We start from the raw sequence: 9,920 nt of genomic DNA, 5'->3' as shown, positions 1-9,920 counted from the left end.
ATGGATTGGATATGGGTGATATAAAGAAAGAAAGTTAGAGGTCAAGAAGGACTGCAAGGATTTTGACCTAACCCATTGGAAGGATTAAATTGCCAGCAACAAGATGGGATGGACAAGTAGAGGAACAGATTTGAGAGGTGAAAGAACATCTGAGTTTGTTAATTAACAGACTTGAGTTTGCACAGATCTAAAGGTACTAGAAAGAAAGTAGCCACTGGCAGCCAAACTGGATGAGTCACAGTGAAAAATGGATTGAAACAAACCTCATTATAGCTTCAGGTAGAGCTAGTTGGTGGAGATTTGGGGAAATGGACCCAGCTGTACACGAGCTGCTCTTCTTCCGCCTCTCCCTTCTCCTGCCTGGAATCTGGTGCCTCCACAGGCTCATTCAGCTCCATCATGCTTGGTCAGTCCCTCATGTCTAGTCTTGGGGATGATAAGTTTTTTGTAAAGATGCAGAGAGTAAAGATTTTAGGCTTTGAGAGCCAGTTGGGCACCACTGTAGTTACTCAACTCTGCCACTGCAATGCAAAAGCACTCATAGACAATATGTATGTCAATGAGTATGGCTGTAGCCCAATAAAATCCTATTTTCAAAAGCAGCCCATGACCTGCTTTGGCCCATGAGCTGTAGTTTGTAATCCCCTGCCCTAGACCTGTGAAGAGCTACCCACAAAAATACAGGTCTCACTTGCCCACTCAACCTTGTAACACGCTTACAATCAAACTTCAGGATGAAATATCGGAGAGGTATCTCTGGGGGGCTATCTCTCAAATATGGCTGTATATTAATGTTTTAGTGACAGAACCAATGGTCTCATTGGCATTTTTTTACTCTATAAAGGGACTAATCTAAGTTGGAACTCAAAACTCCCTTCACTTCAAATAAGGGGAAGGAAATGTGATTTGTAAGCATTTTAATTTTTCCTGAATTTACCCTTAGGACCTTAGGAAAAAATGTTACTGGCCACTGCTCTAGAATTGTCTTCTGTCCCCCCACAAGGCAACTAACACAGCCCAGGTCCTATTCTTCTCAGGGCCCTGCCAGGTGACTACCTAATCCAGTTATAAATTGTTAAAGGTTTCCAATTTATGAATGTATACATATGAATGCATCCCTAAACAATATATAGTATTGCCTTGAATGCTGACTACTTTTGTATCAGTGATATAATAGTGTAAATATGTTTTCAAGTTTGATCCATAATTGATACATACACTTAAAGTGCATTCATTGGCACTAAGTTAAATTCTTCTATTGTAAGAATACACCATTCGCCCATCAATGATTTCTTAGGCTGACTCCAGTTTTACACTATTTCAAAAAATGCTGCAGTGAACATTTTAGATTAATCTCCTGATACCATATTTGAGAGATGAAGTGCTGTTATTTTTCTGAGTTCTCCCCACAATATCCATGGAACCTCATTCTATGTAACAAAGGCATATGTAGAAAGATAAAGTGCCCTCTGGAACCAAAACATGAAAAGGCCTTCTGAACCTCTTATCTCACTGCAGTTGGGTAAAGAGTTTCAACCTAAATCAAAATGACCAAGCCAGGAGAAGCGAAAGTGACAAGGTCAAGGTCACCTTCTCCTTTGACTCTCAGTTCAGAATCTTGGATCTGGAGTGTCAAAGCAAAATATTTTTGTTTGGTCACAGACTCTTCCGGCCTGGATTCACGTGTGTCCATGATGGAGGGAGACTTCAGTGGCCAAGAAGAATCAGGTTGCAATGTCATTCTGTCAAGTATCACATGTGGCAGGAGGCTTCCAGATTGTGGAGTCAAACCTAGAATGTCTTAGGATACAAAGGCAGAAGGTAACTGAATAGCCAGCCACCCCCTGGATTTCCAAGTTGTTCTCCAGGTGTTTCCTGCTGTTGTTCCACAGAGCTGGACAAAAAAGTATCTGATGTTTATGGTTTTCTACCAAAAGGACTCACGTTATAAGTCAGTGAGAATCTCAACAGTTTTGACATTAATGTGGATTGTTGTTGTTTTTCTTTCATAGAACATTTCCTGAAGATGTTCTGTTCCTCAGTGTGTTCACATTTACTCCCTTCATAGAGCTGCTCATAGAGACTGTCAATTGTCAGGGTCTGATAGAAAGAGGGAAAAAGAGTTTTGAAACATCAACTGATATTATCACTCTATTATCAGGATATAATAGAGATACTTTCTACCCTTTTGCCTCTGTTCATGTTCTGTTTGCCCTTACCTGTAAGCTCCATGGCAGAGAAGCATGGACCATGTCTGAACCTCTGTTCATGACACCCATTATTTCATGAGTGTCTGATGCCATTGTCCATAAAAACCCAAAGAACCACCACAATTCTTTTGTCTACATATGGCATCCCTGGATCCCTGGATACAACATATGCATCTGAAAAACCTACAATTTAAACTCTTACAGACATCTTTACGTTCTTGGATTAAGTACTACCTGTTAATAAGTCACATTACTGCTACCTACATACTTTCTCTGTGAATTCCTTGTAGGTATGTAGCCTGAAACCAAGCAGGCATCTTCAGTTACCCTAACAAGTTACATGCCCCATTCCACACACAAAATCTGTTTCCCGCTCCACAGTCCAGTTCTTTTTCAGAGAAAGTTAAGCTGTTTCTACATGATACAAAATCAAGTACTGTTTGTAAAAATTGTCACATAATCATACAAAAAAAACCCATGGTTGAAAGGGATTATTGGACAGTGTTGAACAATTCTCATAAGTGTGATGTTTATTATGAACAACAAACGCAAAATTAGAGCTGGTAAACAAACTCACTTTAAATTTTTTGTTTAAAAAATGTATGTATTTAGTGGTGTCTGGATGGCTCAGTCGGTTAAGCATCTGCCTTTGGCTCAGGTCATGCCCCCAGGGTCCTAGGATCTAGCCCTGCATTGGGCTTTCTGCTTAGAGGAGACCCTGCTTCTCCCTCTCCCTCTGCTTCTCCCCCTGCTTGTGCTCTCTCCATCAAATAAATAAAATCTTTTTCTAAAATTATGTATTTATTTTAACTCATGGTAGAAAAATGCAACTATTATATCAGATTCATTATTTCAGAAATATCATTGCTTAGGATGAGTTAATTTAATGAAAAAGTGAGTCAATTTGAAGAAAAATATTAGGTGACAAGTATTAAGTGAATAGGACAGGTGGTTTGCAGATACAGCAAAAATAGTGAAGGTCATATGTAAATGAGCAATACTTGGAAAATACTGATGTAATTAGATGTTTTTGTTTCCTTCCCAAGGTCATTTCTTAAGAAATGACCCAGGACTTCTACAGCTAATTTGATTATTATTTAAAGATACTTGGAAATGGCTTAAAATTTATAACTAAAAAAAGTAACTAAAAACAATGCATACACTAAAGAATGTTATACGTGCCAAATTTTTACACATTGAAGGCCAACGATGCATTAACTTGAGCTGCTCCATAGATTGATTTTTCATGTACAAATGAACTTTTCATGTACAAGTCAAGATAAACTTCGTTTGCCATTCAGTTTAATCAAAGAATATAACGTAACTCAACAGCATGTGGTTGGATAAGAGAATAAAAACTATTACCATTTGTAGGCACTTGGCTGGCTCAGTCAGTGGAGCATGCAACTCTTGATCTTGGGGTTGTTGAGTTTGAGCCCCACATTGGGTATGGAGATTAGCTAAAAATCAACTCTTTAAAAAAATACTACTACCGTTTGCAAATACTTATCTTTGTGGGTCAAAATATTCTTACTACTGTGCAACCAAAACCAATTACAGATATGGATTGATACAACTGCATCATAACTCTCAATTTCAAATGTTTGTGTTTATTAAAACAGTGTTAGTTTGATTAATTTTTCCTTATAAAAAGTAAGTGTGTGATTGGGTTAAAAAAAATACTGCTTTTATCTGTTTTAACATATTGAAAACCCGTATAAAATTTTATTTGTAAAGGAAGCTTCCTTTTTAAAAAAATTATTTAATTTCAATTTAATTAATTTAACTAATTTTTAATTTGGTTTCAGAGGGAAAGCTTCATTAATAAACAGGCTTGAAAACCATTGGTGGAAATGAGGTAGCTAGTTGAATTACTAAATTTGTCAGTATCATAATGTGTTGAGATTTTATGTAAATGAAAGAGAGGGAGATTCTGCTTAATAATAAGAGTTAACATTTATTTAGCCCTTCTTACATCAGTCAGAATAGAGGAAGTTTGTTGCAGTAACAGATAATTCCACAATCTTAGTTGTTAACCACAAAGGGTTATTTTTCATTCATGCTATGTGTCCATTACGGCTCAGTTGAGTGTCTGCTCCATATTATTTTCACTCTTGGGACCCAAGCTAATAGATCAGCCTCTATCTGGAGCATTGCAGTTAAGGGTAAAGGCAATATGATAAAGCGTACCCTGGCTCTTCAAATATCTGCCTGTATGTGACTCATGCTGTTTTTACTCATATTTTTATCATCCAAAGTAAGCCATATGGCCATGCCCGAATTCAACTGGGCAGAGATGTATAATCATTCCACAGAGAGAGGCACTTCAAGAAGGGGTAAGAAATATAGGCGAACAGTACTATAATCTACCATGCTTACTATGTGCAAGGCTCTCTTTATCTATGTTTACAACCTTATAAGGTAGATACTATAATTACCCCATTTTAGAGATGAAGAAATGGAGGCTCAGTGTTCATGGCTTTCTTGAAGGTCACACAGTTGAGCAGTAGCCAAGTTGGGATTTAGAACCCAGCCAGTCCAACTCCAGAGCCTTTGCTTTTAAACACCATACTACTGCATTTACATTGGGCTTCTCACCAAACCCATGGGCACTCCTCTTTGGCCCTAGCCCAAAGTGGCTGTTTTCAATAGGTTATTAAGCTATACCAAAGGCTATGACATATATATGACATATATATGACATATATATATGGCATATATATATAATATACTTATTACATATATAAATATATATATAAATATATATAAATATATATTTATATTTATAAAAATTGCTGCCAGTCTTCGAATTAAGCACAGCATGTAATCTAATTTTCCCCTTTCCTAGGCTAGAAATAAGTCCCCAACTGCATGGGCTCACCTAAGCCTGACTTCAGGGTGTGTCCTATTTATACTCAAGAAACAGGGGACTCTAAAGCAAGAATGCTCATCACGCAGACCCTAAAATTGAACTCTAAGGAAAGACCCATAGGCCTTCCATACTCTTAGGAATAATACCACTAATATTGTAACTTCTGGGGAAGGCCAGGACCTGAGTTTCTGGATAGACAGGATGCCCCCAAGGACCAAAGTTAATCAGGAAACAAACAACTAACTGTGAAAAAGTAGCTGTAGTTGTGAAATTCAGGCCCTCTAACAAAGCTGGGCAGTAAATCTTTGGTCAGTAGCTGACCGAATTCACAGGTAAATTCCTATGGATAGATTCCAAATTCTGTCTTTTCCTAGAACATTCATAAACTTTTAAGCATGTAAGTGAACAGAGAAAAATCTCTCTTTAATATGAAATCCACAAAATATTTAAGTTGAGCATACCCGGGCTTTAACTCCTTTTGTTCCTTGTACAATCCCCATGAGGGAGCTACTCCGATAAACCTGGCTTTATAAAGGAGTGAACTAATACTTACTTACAGAGCTACTGTAACTTGCCCCTGCTCCAGTAAGGCAGACTTTGTCTGTGTCTCTGCATCTCCAGCACTCACAGGGTACCTGACACACAGCTGATGTTCAGGAAGTAGTTGAATGAATGAAAAAAAATGAGCAAACAATAGCTTCTTGTCACACAACATGTAAGCCATCATGATTCACCTCTGTCCGGTCCTCACCCCTCTCATCCCTCACCACTCAAACTGGGCCACCATCCCTGTCTGACCTTTTAAGGCTTAGGGTGGGATGGCAGTGGAAGGAAGAGGTTGCTTAGAATTTGAATTGCTTAAAATTGAATTCAAATTCTTTGTTCCCGCATTTGCCTTGTGGAGAGAACAAGATAATGCAATCCTGGAGGAAGCAGCTCTTGGGAAAATGTTTTCCCACCACGTGTCTCAAATGTTTCCAAACACAGTCTCCACAGGCCCCATATGTTTTGCAATTTGCACTCCCCATCCAAGCAAGGCAGCCTAAAAAGGGCACCATTCTGTATTAAAAGTTTTGGTCTTGATTTTCAGCCATCAATGGAATTAACCACATTTTGGCCTTGGAAAGGTTGCATTCCTGATTCTCTCTGCCATCTCACTTATAAAGGCTGAGAAAGGAAGTGGGGTGCCAGGGAGAAGACATCAGCTTGGCTTCTGTGTCATGAATACTCCAGAAATTCCATTCTCTGCAAAATCTACATCTCCTTCCTATAGGTCTTGTGGCTGGGGCCCACAAAGAGGGACAGAGGCCACACAGCCCCTTTCCTTTTAGCCCCTCTCCCTACCTTATCAAAGGCAGAAACATACTGATGCCCGGATATCCAAGGGGACAGGGACTCGTCTTCTAGAATCTCCTTCCCTGAAGACTTTAAGGTTGAGAAAAACTTTACTAGGGCAGTGGTTTTTAAATACTTCTTAGCTGTGAAATGATTTCTAAAAGTGAACCTCAATATATAAAATAGAAAGTATAGTCACTGTCGATGAAGTAGGAAGGGGGACCTAGATAGAAGCTCTGACAGCTTTGTCTCTCTACCTCAGACTCTGAGGACTACCCATGAACCCAAGAGGGTGAAGAACACAATTCAAAGGCCACCGTGCTTAACTGTAAGCTCCATGGTGGAGGAGTGTGGACCATGTCTGGCTTACTTGCCTCTCTATCCCCCAGCTCTGTGCTCTGTGCCTGGTGCATAGTAAGGGTATCATAATCATATGTGGAATGAATAGGAGGTACCAGTCTTGGGACAACTGCTGTTGGTTAAGGGACTCATCCAGCTCCTGTGATGTGTGTGCCTGCCTGTGCATGAGCGTTGAAGGGAAGACGGACCAAGAGCTGAGTATTGGGTGTGCACTGGAATTGAGATGAGTGACCAAGTCTTTGATGGTGAGCTTGCAACAGTTAGAGTGTGAATGATGAATGGCTAAACAGGCTGCTAGGTCCTGCAGATTTGCCAGCAAAGCTAGTTAGTCTGTTAGACAGTGATCTCCAACCATGTGTCAGGTGAGCTCCTAAGAGACAACAATGACTAAAACACAGTCCCCACTGTCACAGGACTTACGGTCCTGGTGAAGGAGATATGAAAACAAATCCATGCCAATAAAATAGTGTAAAGGCTATAGCCATTTTAAAAGTGTTGCCCAGACATATCTTTCATTCTCTGTAAATCTTGATGCCCTGGGGGTCACCAAATCTGTGGGTGAGGGGGATACCAGCTGGAACAAGAAGTCGTTATTTAGTTCTGACTGTCAGGTTAGGCTTTGGATTTTCAGGCTATAGATAAGGCTTTTTTTTTTTTTTAAACATGAGATCCCCAGCTAAATAAAGTACCCAAAGGACAAAGTCTATCTTAATTTTTACTAATCTCCTGCCAAAAATTAGTTTTAACTTTCATTATGGATGCCAGCAACAGACCACACTAATATTAGCCAGACCTGTGACTTGGCTGTCAGTAGCTATCACGGACATTTTCTTGTCACAATAATGCTGCCACAGTTCTCTCAAAACATTATTTACCCTCATGATTAGTTTGAAATTGTGGTAGTTACTTGATCTGCCACAAGACTTTATCATTTAAGCCACTAACAAAGAGGCATAGGTACTATTCTGTCATGATTTTTAAAAAATATTTTTGTAGGGGCACCTGGGTGGCTCAGTGGCTTAAGCCTCTGCCTTCAGCTCTGGTCATGGTCTCAGATTCCTGGGATCGAGCCCCGAGTAGGGCTCTCTGCTCAGCAGGGAGCCTGCTTCCCCCTCTCCCTCTGCCTGCCTCTCTGCCTACTTGTGATCTCTGTCTGTCAAATAAGTAAATAAAATATTTAAAAAAATATTTTTGTAACTATGTTGCAGTATGGTTGGCTTTCATTGGAATCCTTTGTAGTTCATTTTATCTACTGAAGCATATTATTCTGAGAAGGGGTCCATAAGGGGACATCAGACAGCTAATGAGGGTTGCCAGGTCACAAAACGGTGGAGAAGCTCTGACTGATAATCATCTTGAGGGTGAGGTTTCTACAGGGAAGAAAAGAAGTTTCAAATACCAGCAGCTCCCTTTACATATTCAAAGCAAAGCATGGGATTATGCTATAAGCCACAGTGAGTAAAGAGAATGCAGTCTGGGATGCAAGGGACATTTCCACCTGCCTGGGAAATGAAGAGATACAGAACTGTTAAAGTAGGCAAGGAGAGGAGCAAGTGGGCAGATACCAGAAGGACCTGTTAGAAACCACCAAAGCAGCGAGCAGTGGGGGCGGGCGGGGGGGTGTTCCTCAGCTGGAGCAAACTGGAAAGATGTGGATCCCCTCGGAGAAGACCTGCATTTCCCTTGGTGCTGGAACAAGCTGGCCTCCTGATGGGAGGACAGCCACAGGGGAGGGAGATCTCTCAGTTCAGGGGCCTGACGTACCATTTCTGTTTGTTCAGAGCCCGCATGTGGCGTGTAGAACATCCAAGATTTGAAGGAGCCAAGAGGCCTCGTGGGCCACCAGAGGACCCGTGTTGGGAAGGAAGAGGTTACAAAACCAAAGGGGGGCAAACAGCTAGGACTCTGGATTTAACAACAGGTACAACCAATGAAGTCCCTAAAAGACCAGAAGGGACCCACTGCACTTCAGTAGACATATGGGTGTAAGGACTGTTCCAGACGAGCCACTCTGTAGCAGAAAACACCGAGCACACACAAGAATGAGCGTGGATCCAAGGCTCTATTCTCCTCAGCCCCACTGCTCCCAGACACCGTGAGTTTTATAAGAGGAGGGAAAATGAAGTTAAAATATGCAAGACTCAGCATTCATCCAGAGGCAGATTCTTTCAACTGACACAATGAATTGTGTGTCTGCACTCCCCTCCCCACCCCACCCAGCAGGATGGGAAGCTCCTGGGGGTAGTTTAGCTCAGTTCTAGAGAACATTTTTGCACATCTGAGTTGCTGGGTATGCATTCCAACTCTGCTGTATGTGTTTTGGCACTATGAGATAGAATCAGTTTGGAGTCAAGGAGAGGACAAAGGGAGAAGTGTTCAGTTCCAGGAGGGCGTGGGTGGTGGGATAGGTGGGTCAGACAGCTTGAGCTATGCCTTGACAGATGAACAAGTTTTCCACACAAGGGGTACCAGGAAACACATCCAGCACCTTGCAAACAGCTTCTAAAATACCACTATTAAAGATCGATTCTTTTAGTCTGGCGTGTCTTCCAAAGCAGTGTTTCTCTAACTGTCATGTGGATAGGAATCACCTGTGAATGTCGTGAAGGTACAGATTCTGATGATGTCGGTCTGTAGCTGGGCCTGGGATTCTGCATTTCTAACATGCTCCCAGAGAATGCTGGTGGTGTTGGTCTATGGACCACACACAATTTATATTTTTTTTTAGTTTTTTTTACATATGGAATACTTCACGAATTTGAATGTCATCCTTACACAGAAGCCGTGCTGATCCTCCCTGTATTGGTCTAGTTTTAGTACACATGCTGCTGAAGCAAGCACTGGACCACACTTTGAGTAGCAAGGTTCTAGAAGACCTTAATAAATGTAGCTAGTAAGAACTAACATTAACCTTGTCCTTTTTATATGGCAGGAATAGTACAAAGCCCTTCATATACTACCACTGAATTTGATCCTCATGACAGCCTTAGGAGGCAATGAGGATTTTCTTGTATTTGAAAATTGCTGAAATCTCAAATCCAGAGAATATGCAGCCATCTGCCCAAGGCCACTGCTGTGATGAAATTGGAATTATATGCAGGCTGCCTCATCCCGGATCCTAACTTGTAGCTCTTAGACTCCAT

General features: G+C 40.9%; 1 non-coding gene across 1 annotated transcript; it reads right to left on the bottom strand.

Moving 5' to 3' along the window:
- Positions 1 to 9,511: 9,511 nt before the first annotated feature.
- Positions 9,512 to 9,618, bottom strand: LOC116854927. Its single transcript, XR_004380252.1, has one exon. It is a non-coding gene; the product is annotated as a U6 spliceosomal RNA (small nuclear RNA).
- Positions 9,619 to 9,920: the final 302 nt, after the last annotated feature.

This window comes from Lontra canadensis, unplaced genomic scaffold (genome assembly GCF_010015895.1).
Source record: "Lontra canadensis isolate GAN:19392208 unplaced genomic scaffold, GSC_riverotter_1.0 scaffold96, whole genome shotgun sequence".
NCBI lineage: Eukaryota > Metazoa > Chordata > Mammalia > Carnivora > Mustelidae > Lontra > Lontra canadensis.
This window is presented reverse-complemented; position numbering and strand designations above follow the sequence as displayed.